Here is a 20,131-nt window from a genome sequence, read left to right on the forward strand (position 1 = left end):
TTTCAATTCTGTCTATGACATTCATTACTTCAGCAGCCTATTCCCCATCACTGCTGACAAGGTTTGTATGAGACTTATTTTCTGAGGCCATTTTCTTCTTCCAGCCAAAACAGTCCTTCTTCAAATGCCCTGGCTTCTTGCACCAGTGGTAAGATCTAGTTTCTTTAACTACAGAGGCTTGATGCTTTTGCTCCTCAAACTTCTTGTTGAATTTCTTCTTGTTCCATTTCTTAATGTTAAGGGACTCAGGCTGAAACTCAACCTTTCTTGAGCTGCTTTTCTGCAACTCCTTAGCCATTAGAGCAGAATATACCTCATTATAGGTAATAGCCTTGTCTCTGCCATAGAGGATTGCATCCCTCAATTGATCATAGGAGCTAGGCAAAGCATTGAGCACCATGTCTTCATCATTGATCTTGACATCAACTGCCTCAAGATCATCAACAGACTTGCAAAAGTCCTCCAGCTACTCCACAATTGATTTGTCCTCTGAGAAACTATATGAGTAGAGTCTCCTCTTCATATACAAACGACTAGCAAGAGACTTGGCTAAGTAGACATCATCTAGTTTCTTCAGGATGCCTGATGCAGTAGTCTCACCTTGAACTTCTCTCAACACCTTGTCTGATAGGAGTAAAGGCTGATGAACAAGAATATAATATAGAATTTGGAATCATAAATGCTCGGCTTTATTGAAAGAAACTGAATAGCAAAACAAGAAAGGGAAATCCTCCGCAGAGGCCTAATCCTCACGAAGGAGGCCTACGAGAAAAACTCGTCCAATAATGATCTCTCCAAGATGATCTCTCTATTAGGAGACTCTCTCTATATATAGCCAATTCTAGTGCTAAAATAAAGGAAACCGAATAACAAATATTTGAAAAGCATAAAAATAGGAATCAGCTCTCTCCCTTAATCTTCTCCACCCGCTTCCTCATTTCTCTCTGTCGGCCCAACCATCTTTCTCTCTCCCCCTCCTCCAATCCGTATCAACTGCCTCACCCTCAAAACAGCCTTGCCCTCAAGGCTGAGGTCTAAATCTGGACCCTAAGTACTTCGTCTGGTGGAGGTTCAAACTCATACTTTTGGATAGTAGCCAGAGCATTGGACCATAGAAGATGGCCAACTATATGAAGGAATAACAGCATGGCCTGATGGGAGAATGGAGCGTCAACTGCTGCATATGGGGGGTCCGGAAGGGAAACTATCGACTGCATAGACTGGTGGGCAGCAACCAAAACTAAACCACGCAAAGGCTGAAGCTGAATATTGGGGCTGGAGGACAACCGTGGTGTTGACACCATGGTTGTTGTAGGCGGACCAGAAGAAACCAAGAGTTTGGCATGGTCCGCAGTAGCCGCAGGATCACAATGTTGCAACAGAGGCAAGACGGAAGGTTGAAACTGTGGCATAATAGTGCACGAGGACAGCAGCGGTGCTGTCATTGGTGCTAGTGTAGGTGGAGTTGTTGGTGTAGGTGGAGTTGCTGGTGTAGGAGTAGGTGGACTAGAGGGCAGCAATGGGGCTGTCACCGTGGGTAGGATAGCCGCAGTATTATTGCTGGGTGTGGGAAAGGTCCTCAGATGTGCAGCAAGGGAAGCCCGAAACTCCCGTCTGAGTTCATCTAACTTAGTACTCAAATCCTCGAATTGATCTGTCCTCCTTTGGGACCGCCACTTCAACTCTGCTACAGCCTTCTCCAATTCGTCCAATCGCGTATCCGTCCTGGAATTCATCCACGTTCACCGCACCAATTGATAGGAGTAAAGGCTGATGAACGAGAATATAATATAGAATCTGGAATCATAAATGCTCGGCTTTATTGAAAGAAACTGAATAGCAAAACAAGAAAGGGAAATCCTCCGCAGAGGCCTAATCCTCACGAAGGAGGCCTACGAGAAAAACTCGTCCAATAATGATCTCTCCAAGATGATCTCTCTATTAGGAGACTCTCTCTATATATAGCCAATTCTAGTGCTAAAATAAAGGAAATCGAATAACAAATATTTGAAAAGCATAAAAATAGGAATCAGCTCTCTCCCTTAATCTTCTCCACCTGTTTCCTCCTTTCTCTCTGCCGGCCCAATCATCTTTCTCTCTCCCCCTCCTCCAATCCGTATCATTGTCGAATGACAGCACTATGAGCTTTCAATTGCATCTCATCATGCTTGGCCTGAGCTTTCTCATCTAGCGTAGGAGCCTTTCCTTTCCCTTCTGATTCAGCCGAAGTCAGAACCGCAACAAGCCCCTGCTGCACAAGAACAGCCCTCATCTTCATTTTCCACAAGCCATAGTCATTCTTCCTCGAGAACTTCTGTGCCTCGAGCCTTGCTGCCATTATTACACTCTTGATCGATCAATCGCCTTTCCACAGACGACGCCAATTGATGAAAATAGAAAGCACCGTAATCAATCAAGAACAATCAATCTTGTATTGAGAAGAAGATTTTCTACTGAGAGAAAGTGTGTTTCAAACTTTATTAAGCTGAAACCAAGAAGTGATTACAATCATCTTTGACAAAAGATTAACTACTCTACTTATACCCAACAAGAACTAAAATGAGTGAACAAGTCTTCACTTCAGAATTAGTTACAACCGCCACTTTCACTTTTGAGCTCCAACTGCTAGTAGCAGTTAGTTAACTACCTTTTGAATGAAACTTCTTGCTTAGGTGAGATGCATTCCATACTTCACTTCCATGCACTTGCATTGCTTCCTTAGCCATCTATCCATAACAAGCATTATAATAAAACAATATTTCCGTAATAATTGAATTTTATCCTTGTCACTCTCAGTCCGGTAGCATAAAAATGTAGTCTCTACATTTATTTGTCATCTAGTGACGTTTTTACCGAAATACTTGAAAGCCTTGAACATTTAGTGGCACAAGCAATTAAAATTGGCCCCAACTAATTGTTGAGATATTTTTGATTTCTTTGAAATTGAGAAGTTGCCAATTTGGTATGTGGTCCTATTGTCCAATATTGTTGTTACGTAGCCTATATTTAATGGTTGTGATTTAACTTTTCAATGTTATTTTGAGTTACATGGCAAGAAAACTTTATTCTTTGGCTGACAAAATTCGTGCAAATATTTATGACATGAAAATGGAGTTGATGATGGACGTAAGTACGCACCGATGATTTCTCTATTTTATTATTGGTGTATGTCTATGACCTCAAGGTGGTACGAGTTTCGTGGATTCCGGATCCATCGGGCAAAGAATGCATGCATCTTATTTTATTGAATTTGAAGCCCCTATCGGCTGATTCTATTGCCTGCCTGCCGGCCCGGACTCCCACAGGTGCCGGGCAGCCGTGGGGAATCGTGCTGCTTGCGGATGTGGGTTTAGCTGCTCGATTTGGATTGGCGTCTCCGAAAGGATTTGGAGCTCTTTTTCTCTCTGAACTAGGCTTGCATATCTTTGGTTTGGAAGAATGTTTCACGCCCTCTATTTTGTCACATAGTGATGGTAAAATACGTGAGCTAGTTTGCTTCGACATTTTTTGATGGAGTACGTACTAAACAAGCCCAACAGCAGTAAAGCCCATCAGCCTAAAGCCCAAGAAAGAGTATCAGTTCGGCATGACTAAAGAGTATCAAAGTTCAGTTCGGCACAACCAAAGAGTTCGGCCCCAGCCTACAGCTCGGTTGCTCTCAGGTCGGCATCAAGCTCTACTCTCAGATCGGCAAAAGCTGCTCGGCCATAATTCAGCAGTTCGGTCTCAGTATTCGACCGAACTAGGAGATAGTGGACTCATGCAGGATTTCCACCTCCACCACCCACGATCTATTTAGTGGTGTCAAGCAGTCATTAACTCATGCAGGATAGTGGACCCATGCAAGATCGCCACGATCTCCACGACATCCACTACCTAGTAAATGGCTGCATGCCACGATCTAGGTTCAATGTATAAATAGAACCTAGATCAGATAGATAGGGTTAAGTTCTAAATAGACTCTCTCGCTTTCTAGAGATAAAATACAAAATAGCAAGTCTGTATTGTAAGCTGTAAGAAAACAGATCAAGCAATACAACTCTGCCCTTATTTCTTCCCGTGGACGTAGATTTACCTCAGTAAATCGAACCACGTAAAATCTCTGTGTCGTGATCTGTATCTTCCTGCATTCATCACCATCAAAAATTCGCCCATTCATCACTGGCGCCGTCTGTGGGAAACAGAGAACCAAATTTGTGATAAAGCGAGTTTTTGATCCTCTTTTACCAAAAAAATGCATACCAGATCACATAACACCCGTGCCTCCGTTCGTGATAACCATGAGGAAGCTAATCCAGCAGCCCATAGGCCTGGAAAGCAGCCTCGTGAAAAATCTACTTCCAGTTCTCACGGAGAAGGAACAAGCCGCTCAAAAGGTCCACACACCGAGTCTTCCCAGCAGCCTGATTTAAATGAAGCTGTCAAGCTGTTCTTGGCCGAGAAGCAGGAGGAGTTCTTAACCTTCCTGCAGAAGAGCCAACAGCCGGAGAAGACAACGGCGGATTCTCCCTCCTCATCCAGACATGAAAGTCACTACCGCAGTAGTGACGTGTCTTCCAGGAGAAAGAATCCTCAACCCCGACATGTTCCTGTTCCTCCTCGGTACCGGAACCACAGGAGAACTCCATCTCCTCCGTACCGAAGAGATGTCGGGTTCGCCATGTACGGAGCATTAAAGACTCCGTTCTCGGACGATATCACCCGAACTCCTTTGCCGCGGAACTACCGGACACCGTCAATGACTTATGACGGGCTAGAGGATCCTCATGACTTCTTGGGACGCTATCAATATAATATGGCGAACCAGGGTCTCAATGAGGTCCATATGTGCAAGCTGTTCCCCGAGCTGCTCATCGGGAACGCCAGAAGGTGGTTCGACAGCCTTCCTCAAGGCAGCATTAGATCCTACCGAGATCTAATGGATGCTTTCCACAGGAGGTTCTTTCAGAAAGCGGAAGCCCGGATCACTTCGGCTCAGCTGCTTTCTATACGTCAAGGTCGCGACGAAAAGATCAGCGACTTCCTGACGAGATTCCATAAGGAATGCCTACAAGTAGATAATCTCAATGATCTACTTGTCATTTCGGCATTCCAAAATGGAATCCTGCCCGGAGCTCTCTACAGAAAGCTCGTGGAATGCAGTCCGCAAACAGCTCAAGAGATGTGGGACATTGCGGACCAGTTTTCCCGTGCGGATGAGGCAGACCGTCGAAAACGGTCTTTAGACAGCTCATCCCGAGGAGACGAAAAGAAGCCCGATCATAGCGATCAGAGGCTTTCTCGCCGAACTCCTTTTGAAAGAATTCAAAGGGCACCGGTACAAGGCAGATTGGGACCACGTCTCAATCCTGAGAAGCCGCCCGCTCAGTTCGTACCCTTAAACAAGTCAAGAGCGGAAATTTTCGAACTACATTCCGATATGTTCGAAAAACCAAGGCGGATGACGAAATCGGCCGCGCGCCGACCTCAGGATCAATATTGCTCCTTCCATCAAACCCACGGTCACGATACCGAGGAGTGCCGAAATTTGGCTGCAGGTATTGATGTTCTTGTGAAAACAGGAACGTTAAAAAAATACCAAAGCAAGCAGCCGAAAAAGAACAAAAGGCAGAGAGGTGCGAACTGCAATCCTCAGGATCCGAAAAGGCATGAGGATCCCGAAGACGACGACGAGCCGCAATATGATGGAGTAATCCTGACTATTGATGCTCTCCCTGCCGGGAAGACTAAGTCGTCCCTAAAAGCAGAACGCAGAGGTTCCAATCAAGAGGAGCCAACACATAAAAGGCTGAAAAAAGACGAAGTGATTACATTTTCAGATGCCGATCCCGTCCCAGCCATCTCTCCTCACCAAGACGCTATTGTCATTCAAGCCGGAGTGGCAAACAAATTGATCCACAGAGTATTTGTGGATACAGGAGCGTCAGTCAGCATTCTTTTTAAAGAATGTTTCGATAAAATGGAAGTGGATCCAGCTCGGCTCAGTCCGGCTCCACTTCCTCTGAAAAGTTTCGCCCAGGAGGACACCCGCCCTGAAGGTATTATCAGCCTTCCGATCACGGTGGGAAAAGCGCCTACAAGCTCCAATACGATGATCGAGTTCTTTGTGGTGAAAGCTCGGTCCCCGTACAACATCATCCTGGGGAGAGACTGGCTCAACACAGTTCGGGCCGTTTGCTCTACTTATCACCTCACCATCAAGATCCCCACTAAAGGTGGGATAGCGGTCATCCGAGGTGATCAAAAGAGAGCAAAAGAATGTCTGCAGATTGCGCTTAAAAGTGCCGAACAATCAGTTCGGCACCATCAAGCATAGCAATCACAGCAACCGGAGTCAGAGGCAAGCGAGATGACCGAAGTCACTTCAGAGCCGAACTCAATGACCGTTCAGTTATACGAAGATGATCCATCCAGAACGGTCAAGATCGGCTTCGCAGGAACGCCTCTACTCCGGGAAAAGACCATTCAGCTCCTCAAGGAGTACAAAGATGTCTTTGCATGGTCTCCGTTGGACATGACCGGAGTGCCCCCCGAGGTAATCACTCATCGGTTAAATATTGATCCTTCAATCCGGCCAGTAAAACAGAAGCAAAGACTCTTTGCGGCAGAAAGAAGCCAAGTCATCCATGACGAAGTCCGCCAATTACTAAAAGCGGATGTACTATACGAGGTGAAATATCCTTCTTGGGTGGCCAATCCTGTGATGATCAAGAAAAAAGAAGGAGGATGGCGGATGTGCATAGATTTTACCGATCTAAACAAGCACTGTCCTAAAGATTGCTATCCCCTTCCGAATATAGATAAAAAAGTAGAAGCTTTGATCGGCTTCGAAATTTTCTGTTTTCTTGATTTATACAAAGGATATCACCAAGTGTTGATGGATGAGAGTGACGCTCCGAAAACAGCTTTCATTACCGATTTCGGCATTTTCGCTTATAAAAAGATGCCATTCGGTTTAAAGAATGCCGGAGCCACTTATCAAAGGATGGTAGACAAGCTTTTTCGGCACCTAATCGGAAAGCAGGTTGAAGTGTATGTTGACGATATAGTCGTCAAAAGCAAAAACACTTCGGAGTACGAGCTCAACCTCAAGTCCACTCTCAACGTGCTCAAGAAAGCCAACCTCAAACTTAATCCCCAAAAGTGTACCTTTTTGGTAGATTCGGGAAAGTTTCTGGGTTGTTGGGTTTCAAAGGACGGACTCAAGGCAAACCCCTCAAAAGTTCAAGTCGTTCAGAACATGGCAATGCCGAAGTCCATACATGACGTGCAAAGGCTAACCGGATGTCTAGCCGCACTGAATCGATTCCTTTCCCAAGCAGCCGAAAAGCAACTGCCGTTCTTCAAGGTGTTGAAAAAGGCACCAAAATTCGAGTGGGGAGCCGAGCAGAAAAAGGCCTTTGACGAGCTCAAAAGTTATCTAGCCGAGCTTCCTATTCTCTCTGCTCCAACCGAAGCCGAAGTAATTTTCTTATACTTAGCGGCATCCGATCAAACCATTAGCGCGGTGCTTGTACGAGAAGAAGGCCTAAAGCAGTTTCCCATCTACTTTACAAGCCGAGCATTAAGAGGTCCAGAAACAAGGTATCAACCTCTGGAGAAAATTGCTCTGGCGTTAGTAAATGCAGCAAGGAGACTGCGGCCATACTTCTATGCTCACAAGGTATGCGTCTTAACCGATCTGCCTCTTCGGCAAGTTTTGACCAAGCCAGAAGCATCAGGCAGAATCGCCAAATGGGCCATAGAGCTGGGAGAACACTCAATCGAGTATCTACCTCGGAAAGCCATCAAGGGACAAGCCTTGGCAGATTTTCTTACAGAAGCAAAGTTCGATCAAGCAATTCCTGTTATTGCCGAACAGAAGAATTCTGCCAATGCCGAACTAGCACAGCCCTTGGAATCCGAAGTAGAGCCGCCGGACTGCTGGAGCGGATTCGTAGATGGAGCTTCAAACAAGATGGGAAGTGGAGCTGGTATTTTACTTGTCGCTCCCGACGGACACGAGGTAACCTACTCACTTCGGTTCCTATTCCCCACTACTAATAATGAAGCCGAGTACGAAGCCCTCCTGGCCGGACTCCAGTTAGCGCAAAGTCTGCTCGTCAAATCTCTCAAAGTCCATTGTGATTCACAAGTCATAGTAAATCACATGTTGGGTACAAGTGAAGCTCGTGACGAGAGAATGAAGAAGTATTTGGACAAAGCGCAAAGCATCAGCCGAAGTTTCTCCTATTTTCGGATAATCCGCATTCCCAGAGCGGAAAATAGCCGAGCAGATACCTTAAGTAAGTTGGCATCAGATCCGAGCTCAAAGGCGGAAGAATTAATGCATCAAAGCATTGATGAAGCCGAGGTACATTCAGTATCCAGCTCGCCGAACTGGATGACGCCGATCTTGCAGTATCTGGATCAAGGACAATTGCCCGAGGATAAGAGAGAAGCTCGGAAGATCACGTGCCGAGCACTTCGGTACGAACTTCATGAAGGAGTCCTCTTTAGAAAGTCTTACCTCCAGCCGTTATTGCGGTGCGTAGGACCAGAAGAGACGGACTACATCCTCAGAGAAGTTCATGAAGGATCGTGCGGCAGCCACATCGGAGCTAGAGCCTTAGCTAAAAAAGTTCTAAGATGGGGATATTATTGGCCAACCTTGGTACAAGAAGCAGTGCAGCTCGTCAAGACCTGCCCGAAGTGCCAAATCCATGCAAATATCCCAAGGATGCCGCAGACCGATCTATCCACTATGCAGAGCCCTTGGCCTTTTATGCAATGGGGCATAGACATAGTGGGACCACTTCCTCAAGCTCCTCGGCAAATGAAATTCCTAATCGTTGCCGTGGACAACTTTACGAAGTGGGTGGAAGCTGAACCATTAGCTACGATAACGAGCTCGAGGGCATTGGATTTCGTCTGGAAGAACATAGTGTGCCGATTTGGCATACCCCACATCCTCATCTCGGATAACGGGACTCAGTTCACCGACAAGACGTTCAAGAATTGGTGCCAAGAGCTGAATATTCAACAGCGGTTCACTTCGGTCTCTCATCCACAAGCAAACGGACAAACGGAGGTAACAAATCGTATCCTGGTGAAAGGGTTAAAAGCTCGGTTAGAACAAGCCAAAGGACAATGGGTAGAAAATCTCCCTCAAGTCCTATGGTCCTACCGAACTACACCCACAACCTCCAACGGTGAAACTCCGTACAGTCTGGTGTACGGCACTGAAGCCGTAATTCCGGTGGAGATCGGCGTACCCAGTCCCCGAACTCTAAATTTCTCCTCAGAAATGAATGACGACGGACTGAGAGCCGAGCTAGATCTTGCCGAAGAAAGAAGAGAATTGGCATGCATAAAAGCAGCCAAGTACAAGGAGCAAGTAGCCCGGTATTACAACCAAAGGGTGAAGAAGCTGCAATTTCAAGTGGGAGATCTCATCTTGAGAAACAACGAAGTAAGCCGAGCAGAAAAGCTGGGCAAACTCGAACCCACATGGGAAGGTCCGTATCGGGTGTCAGAAGTCCTCGGCAAAGGGTCTTACAAATTGGCTCACATGTCAGGAGAACAGGTACCCCGAACATGGCACATTTCCAACCTCAAAAAGTTCCATTTGTAAGAGACAGTCCGGTCAGTCAGTCTTGAGTCCTGTTCGGTCAATGTGCTTTATTTGGTTTGCTTGGTCTTTGTCTCTATGTGCTTTTTATTTGTCTATATGCGTTTTGTCTGTCTATGTGCGTGTCGTCTCTTACAAATGTTACTGAGGTATCTTGTTCTTCGAAGGCTGATCCCCTTCTTAGAACATATACAAGCCAACAATTGTGAGTCAAAGCTTCTAAAGAGGATACAAGCCCACAATTCAGCTTAAACAAGCAGTTCGTCTGAAACGAGCTGCAACAAGCCAACGATTGTGAGTCAAAGCTTCTAAAGAGGATACAAGACCACAATTCAGCTTAAACAAGCAGTTCGTCTGAAACGAGCTGCAACAAGCCAACGATTGTGAGTCAAAGCTTCTAAAGAGGATACAAGACCACAATTCAGCTTAAACAAGCAGTTCGTCTGAAACGAGCTGCAACAAGCCAACGATTGTGAGTCAAAGCTTCTAAAGAGGATACAAGACCACAATTCAGCTTAAACAAGCAGTTCGTCTGAAACGAGCTGCAACAAGCCAACGATTGTGAGTCAAAGCTTCTAAAGAGGATACAAGACCACAATTCAGCTTAAACAAGCAGTTCGTCTGAAACGAGCTGCAACAAGCCAACGATTGTGAAGTCCAAGCTTCTAAAGAGGATACAAGACCACAATTCGGCTTAAAAATCAAGCACTTCGTCTGAAACGAACTGCAACGAAAGTCCGATTCTCGCGATAAAACTTGCCTGAATTAGGACAAGGGAAAGTCCGATCCACGCGATAAAACTCGCCGAATTAGGACAAGGGAAAGTCCGATCCCCAAATTAGGACAACGGAAAGTCCGATCCGAGCGATAAAACTCGCCAAATTAGGACCAAAGACGAGTCCGGTCAAAGATGTTTATTTCATCAGCCCAAAGACGAGTCCGGTCAAAGATGTTTATTTCATCAGACCAAAGACGAGTCCGGTCAAAGAAGAGTTCACTTCATAAGACCGAGGACAAACATCAACTTACCCCGTACCTTTTTCCAGAATGCCGAAGTAATTCACTTCGCTTTCCGGGGGGGGGTAGTGATGGAGTACGTACTAAACAAGCCCAACAGCAGTAAAGCCCATCAGCCTAAAGCCCAAGAAAGAGTATCAGTTCGGCATGACTAAAGAGTATCAAAGTTCAGTTCGGCACAACCAAAGAGTTCGGCCCCAGCCTACAGCTCGGTTGCTCTCAGGTCGGCATCAAGCTCTACTCTCAGATCGGCAAAAGCTGCTCGGCCATAATTCAGCAGTTCGGTCTCAGTATTCGACCGAACTAGGAGATAGTGGACTCATGCAGGATTTCCACCTCCACCACCCACGATCTATTTAGTGGTGTCAAGCAGTCATTAACTCATGCAGGATAGTGGACCCATGCAAGATCGCCACGATCTCCACGACATCCACTACCTAGTAAATGGCTGCATGCCACGATCTAGGTTCAATGTATAAATAGAACCTAGATCAGATAGATAGGGTTAAGTTCTAAATAGACTCTCTCGCTTTCTAGAGATAAAATACAAAATAGCAAGTCTGTATTGTAAGCTGTAAGAAAACAGATCAAGCAATACAACTCTGCCCTTATTTCTTCCCGTGGACGTAGATTTACCTCAGTAAATCGAACCACGTAAAATCTCTGTGTCGTGATCTGTATCTTCCTGCATTCATCACCATCAAAAATTCGCCCATTCATCATTTTTCGTCGAGAATGTCGACTTACTTTTCTAAAAATAAAAATTTAAGAGAAAATGTCAATTTTCACATGAAAAGATTGGGATGTAATTATGTGGACCCATGGTTTGAAGTTGCCTGCTCCACACCCAAATGTGGACATTTGTTGATTTCTTGATTTCTTTTACACATTTAATTTTATGTGAATATATGATGATGATAATAATAAACAATATAAGTATAAATTGGTTGGTTGATGTCGCTTTACTATATTATTGTTTTTTATTGCGTAAGATGTAGCTAAGTTTAAATATAGTGCCTGTGGTTGGATGGGCTAGGCCTGTTCTTATATTTGGGTCAATTGGGCTAAGGTCTAATATTGTTTTTATAAAGAAAAGAAAAAAAATCAGACATTTCATACTTAGTTGAATTTGAATATCAATATTAATTATTCTTTAAAATAATAATGCATACTCGTATTACTAGCCTTATTAGCGTTTCAGAAGAGAAAAAAAAACGCACACTGGAACTTATTTATAAAATAGACCGTGATGTGTAATTTAGGTAATGTAAATATTGATTAAAACGTTATAAAAGGATTGGGTCAAATAAAAAATTGGAGTAAAAATGATTTATAAAATTAAAAGTTAAAACATTGTACACGGTTTGAGGTGGTGGGTTGGTGCCCTCACCAATTTTGTCATATTTTTTTATTTCTCACCTTTTTAAATTTTTATTTGTCTTTTCTTTTTTCTCAGTATATATTTAAAATTTTGCTAGCATATTAATAAAAGTAGCATATGGATGTAAGATAGATTTTAATTTAGATTATGTAATGTGTTCAATAAAATACTACATACGATTTTAATTATGTATTTTTTAGTTTTTAATCAAATGTATATTTAGAATTTTAATAAATTTTGTATTTGTATTAAATTGGAGTTAATAAATTACTATAAGATAAAAATAACTATAAAAAAATAAAAATAGATGGAATCTATCAATAATTAAATGAAGGAAGAGTGTGTTGTGGGTGTTGTTTTGAAATAAGATAGAACTACCTCAAAAGTTCTTAACTTTTCGGTTTGTGACACTGCAGGTTCCTAACAAAAAAAATCGTCAGATGACACTAACTTTAAACATAATCACAAATCATGTTTTTAGCCACTTTTCGGACGAAAATGCCCAAATGGCTTGAAGGGCATTTTTGGCAATTCCTAAATTCGCTGACCTATGAATTCTGTCACATTTATGTCAACAACTTTTTATGTGATATCCTAATAAATTATGATACTTCATACTTGATTAAAATTTTGTCAATATTTGTACACAAAAAAAACTTCTTATATTCCTCTATTTCTAGTTAGTGGTAACAATATACTAGTTATATCATATAGGAAATTCATTGAGAAACAACAAAAATATGGAAAAGTGAAGTTATTTATGAAATAACATCTGAATCAATAATACACAGAATAAAAAATATTTCATATTTAATTAAATGATACAGTATTATTTTCTTGAAACATTGACATTTAAAATATTTTTTCAGTATATATCATCGAACTAATTTGTTAATGTACTCCCAACTTTAAGAAGATTTTATATTTATTAATATTTTATTAAGAATTTTAATTTAGCTCAAACTGAAATGAATATTCAATCTTTATATATAAATTTGCATAGTTTCTTGTCATTCATGATAAAATTGAAACATGAGTTATAATTTGAAAATATTCAAGCATGTGGCATTAGCAATTTAATCCTTGTAGATTTTTTTTATTAAAAGTATCTTAAATTAAGACAATGTAAATTTATAAATTAATACTGCAAAATTGGGATACAGTCATGATAAATAAAATCGATCGATAAATCAAGGTAAAAAATAAATAAAAAATAGTGGATATAGAAAACATTGAAAAATACCTGAAAATGAGTTTTATAAGGAAGAAAGAGTCTCATTTTATTATTTTCATATTAATTAATGCAGATAATGATAAATATGTATATTATAAAAAAATAGAAAGTGTAAATAATGACAAAATTTTAATTACGTATGAAGTACTAGAATTTATTAGAAAATTACACAAGAAGTTGTTGAAAAAAATGTGGCAGAAATCACATGTCAACAATATAATGAAGTGACAAAAATGCCCTTTTAGGGCCTGAGGGTATTTTGGTCCGAAAAATTATGATTCGTGATTATATTTAACATTAGGGTCCTCTGGCGTTATTTTTTTTTGTTAGGGACCTGCAGAGTCACAAACCGAAATGTTAGAGACTTTTGAGGTAGTTCACTCTTAAAGTATAGAGTAGTATAAAAAAACTATAAAAAATACTAATCCATGTCTAAGAAGAATTTTAGAAGGGAGTTTTTTATATTTAGTTGTAACTTGTAAGTAAGGGCAGAACTCTCTTTCTCCAGTTTTAAAAGTAGACTCTTTAAAAGTTATTGAAATATAATAGAAAAATTAATCAAAATAATTCAAGTCCACTCAAGAAATGTTCTAAATATAACACTCTTTAAAAGTGTTAAAATATTTTTATGTTCCATTTAAAATTACAAATAGTAAAATTTTAGTTTTTCATAAGATAAACCCTTCAAAATATATATATTTCATTATTAAACTTCTTTTATTCTAAGTTAATTAATTCGTATTCTTTTTCTGAATATCTCAAGTAAAATAATTAATTTATTTTTTACATAGACAAAAATATTTTTTATTTCATTCTACTATTTTATTCTATTTTATCTCTTCTATTTTATTCTTTTCAATTTTCTCTTATTTTATATCATCTCATACTTTATTCTCTCTTATCTCTGTTAATTTATTTTCAATTTTACTTTATTATCTTCTTATTATACTCATTCAATATTTTTTACTTAATACCTGTACTAGGGCTGACAATTTTTGACACGACACGATAACACGACACGAACCGGTACGAAATTAATGGGTTTGGGTCAGAGCTTATTGGGTTCGTGTCCTTATCGGGTCGATCCGTTAAGGACACGAAAATTTCGTGTCGTGTTCGTGTCGGGTTCGTGTTATCCATTAAGAAATAATATTATAGTATTATTAATTCTTATTATTTTCATTTTTGTTGGATTTTTGTTGGATTTTGTTACTAAGAAATTTTTGATGTTTTATGTTTAGATCAGATTTTGTAATTAGCAATTGGATATTTTTAATAGGTTTAACCGTTATCAGATCGTGTTGTTATCGAGTCGTTATCGTGTCATCTCATGTACGTGTTGTTATCGTGTCGTGTTAACCCGAAGTGGTTCGTGTCGTGTTCGTGTCTGAGGGTAGCGAGTCGTGTTCGTGTTCGTGTTTGGGATTTTCTTAACAAGTCGTGTTCGTGTTTGTTGTTATCGTGTCGACACGATAACGACCCGACACGCACAATTTGCCACCCCTAACCTGTACCAAATTAAATGCGTCGTTTAAGTCAAACGGGTGCGGGTGGAGTAACTAATTTTTGAATTGATGATTAATATTTTGAAGAGTCTGTTTAAATTTTATATAGCTTTAGCTCGATTAATTTGCGAAACATGAATATTTGGGATTCTATAGTACTACTAACTTAATAATATGTAAGTCCAATTAATTGCATTTGATTAGCTTGCAATCTAAGCAAAATTAAATTGAAATTTGATGGCCTGAGCTGAAATCTATTTGAATTGGTATTGAGTAACGTTGAAGGTACGAGGATCTCGCATTTTCAACTGCAAAATTAATCAGCAAGTTTCCTCTAATCTTCTCTCTCTGTGTGTCGCCCCCTTTGCTAATCGTTAGGTGCAATGTTGGATTAATTTCCACATTAAATTATCAATTTCCACAACTTTAGTTTGTTGGATATGAAGACGACAATTGCGTCGCCTAGTGGCTACTATATAAATGTCAAATATTTGCAATTGGAGCTGGAGACGTGTTCGAGTTTCACTACTAGAAAATTCTATTACTTCAGAGGTGATCAAAGCAAAGTTCTTTCAGGTACCGCAATATTTTCATACTTGAAGATCGAGTTTCCAAGTGCTCAACTTTGCATACACTTATTGATAAATGTTACAAGAAAATCTAACAATTAGATAAAGTAAACTGATTAAAATATGGACATAGGTTGCTTGATTTTACTATTTTATCAAATTGAACTTTTTGAAAATTAATCACAATGTTGTAGTAATTGGCAGTAGCATGAAGAAGGGACTTGCTTTGGCTGTATGATTTTACTTACTTTTCTCTCACTTTGTACATCTTGTACTAACTCACCAACTTGATGACAGGCAAACATGAGAATTCTGGTCACCGGTGGGGCTGCATTCATTGGCTCCCACTTAGTTGATAAACTGATGCAAAATGCAAAATGTTTTTGTTTCTCATTGTGTTTGTTGCGCAGGTGATTGTTGTGGATAACTACTTCACTGGCTCGAAGGATAACTTGAGCCGATGGATTGGCCATCCAAGATTTGAGCTTATTCGACACGGTGAGCATTCTTTATGGTTCATTAATCATACATATCTTAAATAAGGTTCCATGATTCGATTAAGTTTAACAGCTAAGTAAACTTTTAAGCACCCACTCCGGATCAAATGGATATTTGTGTAGATTCTGAATTGTTGGGCTTCGTTTTTGTCCAAATACGTCATATATACGTCTTACTCCTGAATACAGTTTTTATTAATAAGTTTATACAACTAGAAATCATATTATATTGTTGAGAAATTTGTGCATGGTATTATGTCTCTTAGACCACCCTATCCTATTTTGTGGAGTACTTATCAATGTTTTCGTCTGCAGATGTGACAGAGCCTTTGTTAGTCGGATCTACCATCTTGCTTGTTCTGCTTCACCGATCTTTTACAAATACAATCCACTGAAGGTCAGTCAACTGTCATGCCTTACTCTCCTTCTCTAATTATTTCCCTATAAAGTTCATGTCTTTGCCTTTCCCTACAAAGTTGATGAAGACATCTAACTAACTATCTTTTCTACATTTTCTTGAATAAGACCGTACACATAGTGTCTACATTAGTTGCATAGTAGAATTTGTGAATCAATGGTTGGCAAATTTTGTGTTATTTTCTGATAGTTCTTGTCCCTGCCATGATACACAACAGGCAATAAAGACTAACGTAATGGACACACTGAACATGTTAGGAGATCATACAGGGCCAATCAACATTGGCAATCCAGGTCATATCCATTTACTTTGATTGTTAAACTTTATTTCTTCTGTTTCATATCACTTCCATCTCGTTTCTTGGCTCCCGAATATCTAACTCCTCAAGAGATATATTATATCAGGTGAATTCACAATGCTTGAGCTGGCAGAGACTGTGAAGGAGGTTCTGCATATTTTTTACACATAGTTTAACGCTGATGCTATCTCTATACTGTAGATGATAAACCCGAATGTGAAGATCACGACCGTTGAGAACACCCCGGATGATCCTCGCCAAAGAAAACCCCTTGAATTTTTTTCGACGTTCTTCGTTACCCAATGCCCGAAATCTTGATATCATGAATCTAAGGTTATCAAGGCATTATTGTTTATCGATCAATGTACTCACTTAATTGAATCTAGGTTTTTGGTTTCAATAAAGGTTGAGTTTTTTTTTCTTCTCCTGCTCTCGATTTTGTGGAATTTGGAATCTTTCATGATGAAATTTATTCTAGTGTCTTGGTGGTTGGTGCTTTCTTTGACGAACTAGATAAATATTGATCTCTGGCAAAAATTGTCAATGCATCATTGCGGGGGTAGGTTTGATAAGAATCTCAAACAAATTTGAACATGAATGTGTATGAGACAAGATTTGAAGTGGAGATTGAGGTGGTCGATGAGAAGAAATTTTTTTTAGATGATCGACAATAGTTCTTCATTTATTTCAAACATAACTCAAACCTCTCTTGCCTATTAGATGAATGAGAAATATCTTGATAAAAAGAATTCAAAGTAGTTTGACTAAATTTCATCACCTCGATTTAAAGACAATCAAATATATTTTCAAAACTTAGTTTTATGAAAGCAAGCCTAATGCAAGGGAACTATGATCGTGACGGTAATTTTAATGATACAGAGATTTGAAGTGATAAGAGTTCTCTGAGATCAACAATTGCCTCCGTAGCATAGTGGTAGTGCGTTCGCTTCGTAAGCGAAAGGTCGTGAGTTCGATCCTCGCCGGGGGCTTTTGGTGCTTTAATTTCATATGTTTTCCTTTTATCACGGAATTGATACTCAAATTACATTGACTAAATGAAAAAGACATCTAATCTGCTGAGAAAATATAGTGAAAACTAGGAGTGTATAGGTAAGTTCTAGAAATATATACTCACAATCATTTACTCATATCTATGCTTATGATTAAACAAATAGTACTAACTAATTAATACCACAATATGTGTTACTCCAAATCCGATTTTTAACAAAATCCCCAAAAAGTAAATAAACAAAAAAGTAGAGAATTGATTGGAGACTAAATATTGAGAAAAGGGAGAATAAAAGAGAGCATATATATGGAGTAATTCATATGATGGTATGATTAGAGAGAGGCGCATGCACATCGCATCACCGAAAAGAACAAGCCAACCAATTTCATTTATCCTTGTTTGGGAATCCACTACTCAAACTACAATTATAAGTACTTAACTTGCCCTTTTTAAATATTTGTTATCCTATAATTTTATTGATCTTAATTACTAACAATCGCTTCACCATATACCACCTAGTACTGAGCAATCACTAATTAATAATCTCCCAGTCCTAAACTTAATTCACTTTACCAATTTGAGTTATTCTTTAAAAATAATCTACTTTATTTAGTACTCCCTCCGTCCCTAATAATTCGTCACCATTGACCCGGGGTTTTAAGAAATGTAATAAAAAATGGGTTGGAAAAGTTGGTGGCATGTATGTCTTAATTTTATATATTAGTTTTATACTCCATCTGTCTATGAAAAATAGGACACTTTTATTTTCTGCAGTTGTTTTAAAAAAATGATAATAAATAGTTAAAGTGGAGAGAAAGAAAAGTAAGAGAGAGAATAATATAGACAAGAGACTTCTCTACATTATTCTCTCTCGTACTTTACTTTTTCTCCACTTAAACTATTTATTAGTATCATTTTTTTCAAAACGAATACAGAAAATGAGAGTGCCATATTTTTCGAGGACGGAAGGAGTAATAAATTGTGAGTGCCAGTGAGTTAGTGATGAACGAATTTTTAGATGAACAAATATAGTGCCAGTGAGTGCCAGTATGGTCTACTACCAAAAATAGTAAAAGTGAAATGTGATGAATTTTTAGGGATGAACGAAAAAAGAAATAAGTGACAAATTTTCATGGACGAATGTAGTATTTTTGTCTAATAGAAAGGATCACATGTTCTACTAACCATACTAGTACTAATATTTACTGTTCAAAAAATAAATGAAAAGAAAACCTTGTGGTCCATAGATTAAGTAATAAAAAGAAAATGGTTTAAAGTAGTCAATAAAGTAAGCAAAAAATAGTAAAGTAGGGTGAAATTTATTTAGGAAAATTGACTCCAATGATTAGTATCACACATCAGCATGGAATGATGATGATTGCAGCATGCATCATTTACAAGCGCAATGCATTTCAATTTATTTTCGCCTTTCGGTAATTATTTTCATTTCATTTACCTTTATTGTCATAATAATTAGTTAGAGCATCTCCAATGCCGGCGTCAAAATCGCGACGCCGATTTTTTCGCCGACGCCGGTTCTGACGCCGAACCGATTGTGGGTCCCGGATCGGCGTCAAACCGGCGTCAGATTTTATTTTTTATTTTTTTTTCTTTTGAAAACACTATATATATGCGCTTTGAACGTCATTTTCATTCGCACCACTTGTTTTAACGAGTACTCTCTCTCGAAGATGAAGGTGTACAACTGACTGATTGGGCCAACATGATTGTCGAAGATGAAGGTGTACAACTGACTGATTGGGCCAACGACGATAATGAGACCGGTCCAAGCCACGGCGTCGCCACCGCCAACGTACGAGGTGGGGTACCTCACGATGAAGAAGCCCTCCTCCAAGCACATGCCGACATGCGTCAGACGGAGGCTCATATTCGACTCCAAAAGGATTTAGTTGAAGAGTTGTTGGCGCGGAGGATTGCAAGACGTTAGTTTTTATGTAAATTTATGTAATTTTTTTAAATGTATTTTTTTTAAATTATTGTACTTTTTGAAATTTTAATAGTATTATTCAATTTAAATGTATTTGTCTCGTAAATTAAATTCTGTATGTTGATACGATTGTAAATTAAATTATATAATTGTTATTAGTGATGTGGATATGTAGTGTGAAGGCTATGTGAGGGCTATTTGATGTCCAGTTGATGTGGCAAGCTGATGTGGCAGGAGAATTGTAGTGCTGATGATGTGGCAGTGTGAAGGCTATGTGAGGGCTATTTGACGTCCAGTCTTACTGGATATGCTCTTAAATAGTACTACCAATATATTTCTTGACAAATGCGTGATCGGATGACCACAAATATATTTCTTGATGAAAGGAATACTCCTTCCGTCACATAAAAATATGTGCACTTTTTATTTTCCTCCGTCCCACAAAAATATGTGTATTCTATTTTTAAAAAGTTATATTAATTTAATAATGTAGGTTCTACTATCCACTAACACTACTTTAACTATCATTCTCCTCATCTTTCTTACTTTACCATACCATTCTTCTCATCTCTCTTATTTTATCATACCATTCTCATCATCCCCCTTACTTTACCAATTTTTTCTTAATTTCCGTGCCGTCCCAAA

The 20,131-nt window shown here is 39.5% G+C and overlaps 2 long non-coding RNA genes and 1 other non-coding gene across 3 annotated transcripts; 2 read left to right on the top strand and 1 right to left on the bottom strand.

Annotated features, from left to right (window-relative positions):
• Positions 1–1,798: 1,798 nt before the first annotated feature.
• On the bottom strand, positions 1,799–3,627 carry LOC121771088. The gene is made up of 2 exons (XR_006043930.1): positions 3,139–3,627; positions 1,799–2,726 (listed from the first exon to the last, which is right to left on the bottom strand). It is a non-coding gene; the product is annotated as an uncharacterized LOC121771088 (long non-coding RNA).
• An 11,549-nt stretch (positions 3,628–15,176) lies between these two features.
• On the top strand, positions 15,177–16,951 carry LOC121770813. The gene is made up of 5 exons (XR_006043865.1): positions 15,177–15,323; positions 15,727–15,814; positions 16,129–16,210; positions 16,449–16,524; positions 16,636–16,951. It is a non-coding gene; the product is annotated as an uncharacterized LOC121770813 (long non-coding RNA).
• A 495-nt stretch (positions 16,952–17,446) lies between these two features.
• On the top strand, positions 17,447–17,518 carry TRNAT-CGU. The gene has a single exon. It is a non-coding gene; the product is annotated as a tRNA-Thr (tRNA).
• The last annotated feature ends 2,613 nt before the right edge of the window (positions 17,519–20,131 follow it).

The sequence above is a fragment of the Salvia splendens genome, chromosome 16 (assembly GCF_004379255.2).
Source record: "Salvia splendens isolate huo1 chromosome 16, SspV2, whole genome shotgun sequence".
NCBI lineage: Eukaryota > Viridiplantae > Streptophyta > Magnoliopsida > Lamiales > Lamiaceae > Salvia > Salvia splendens.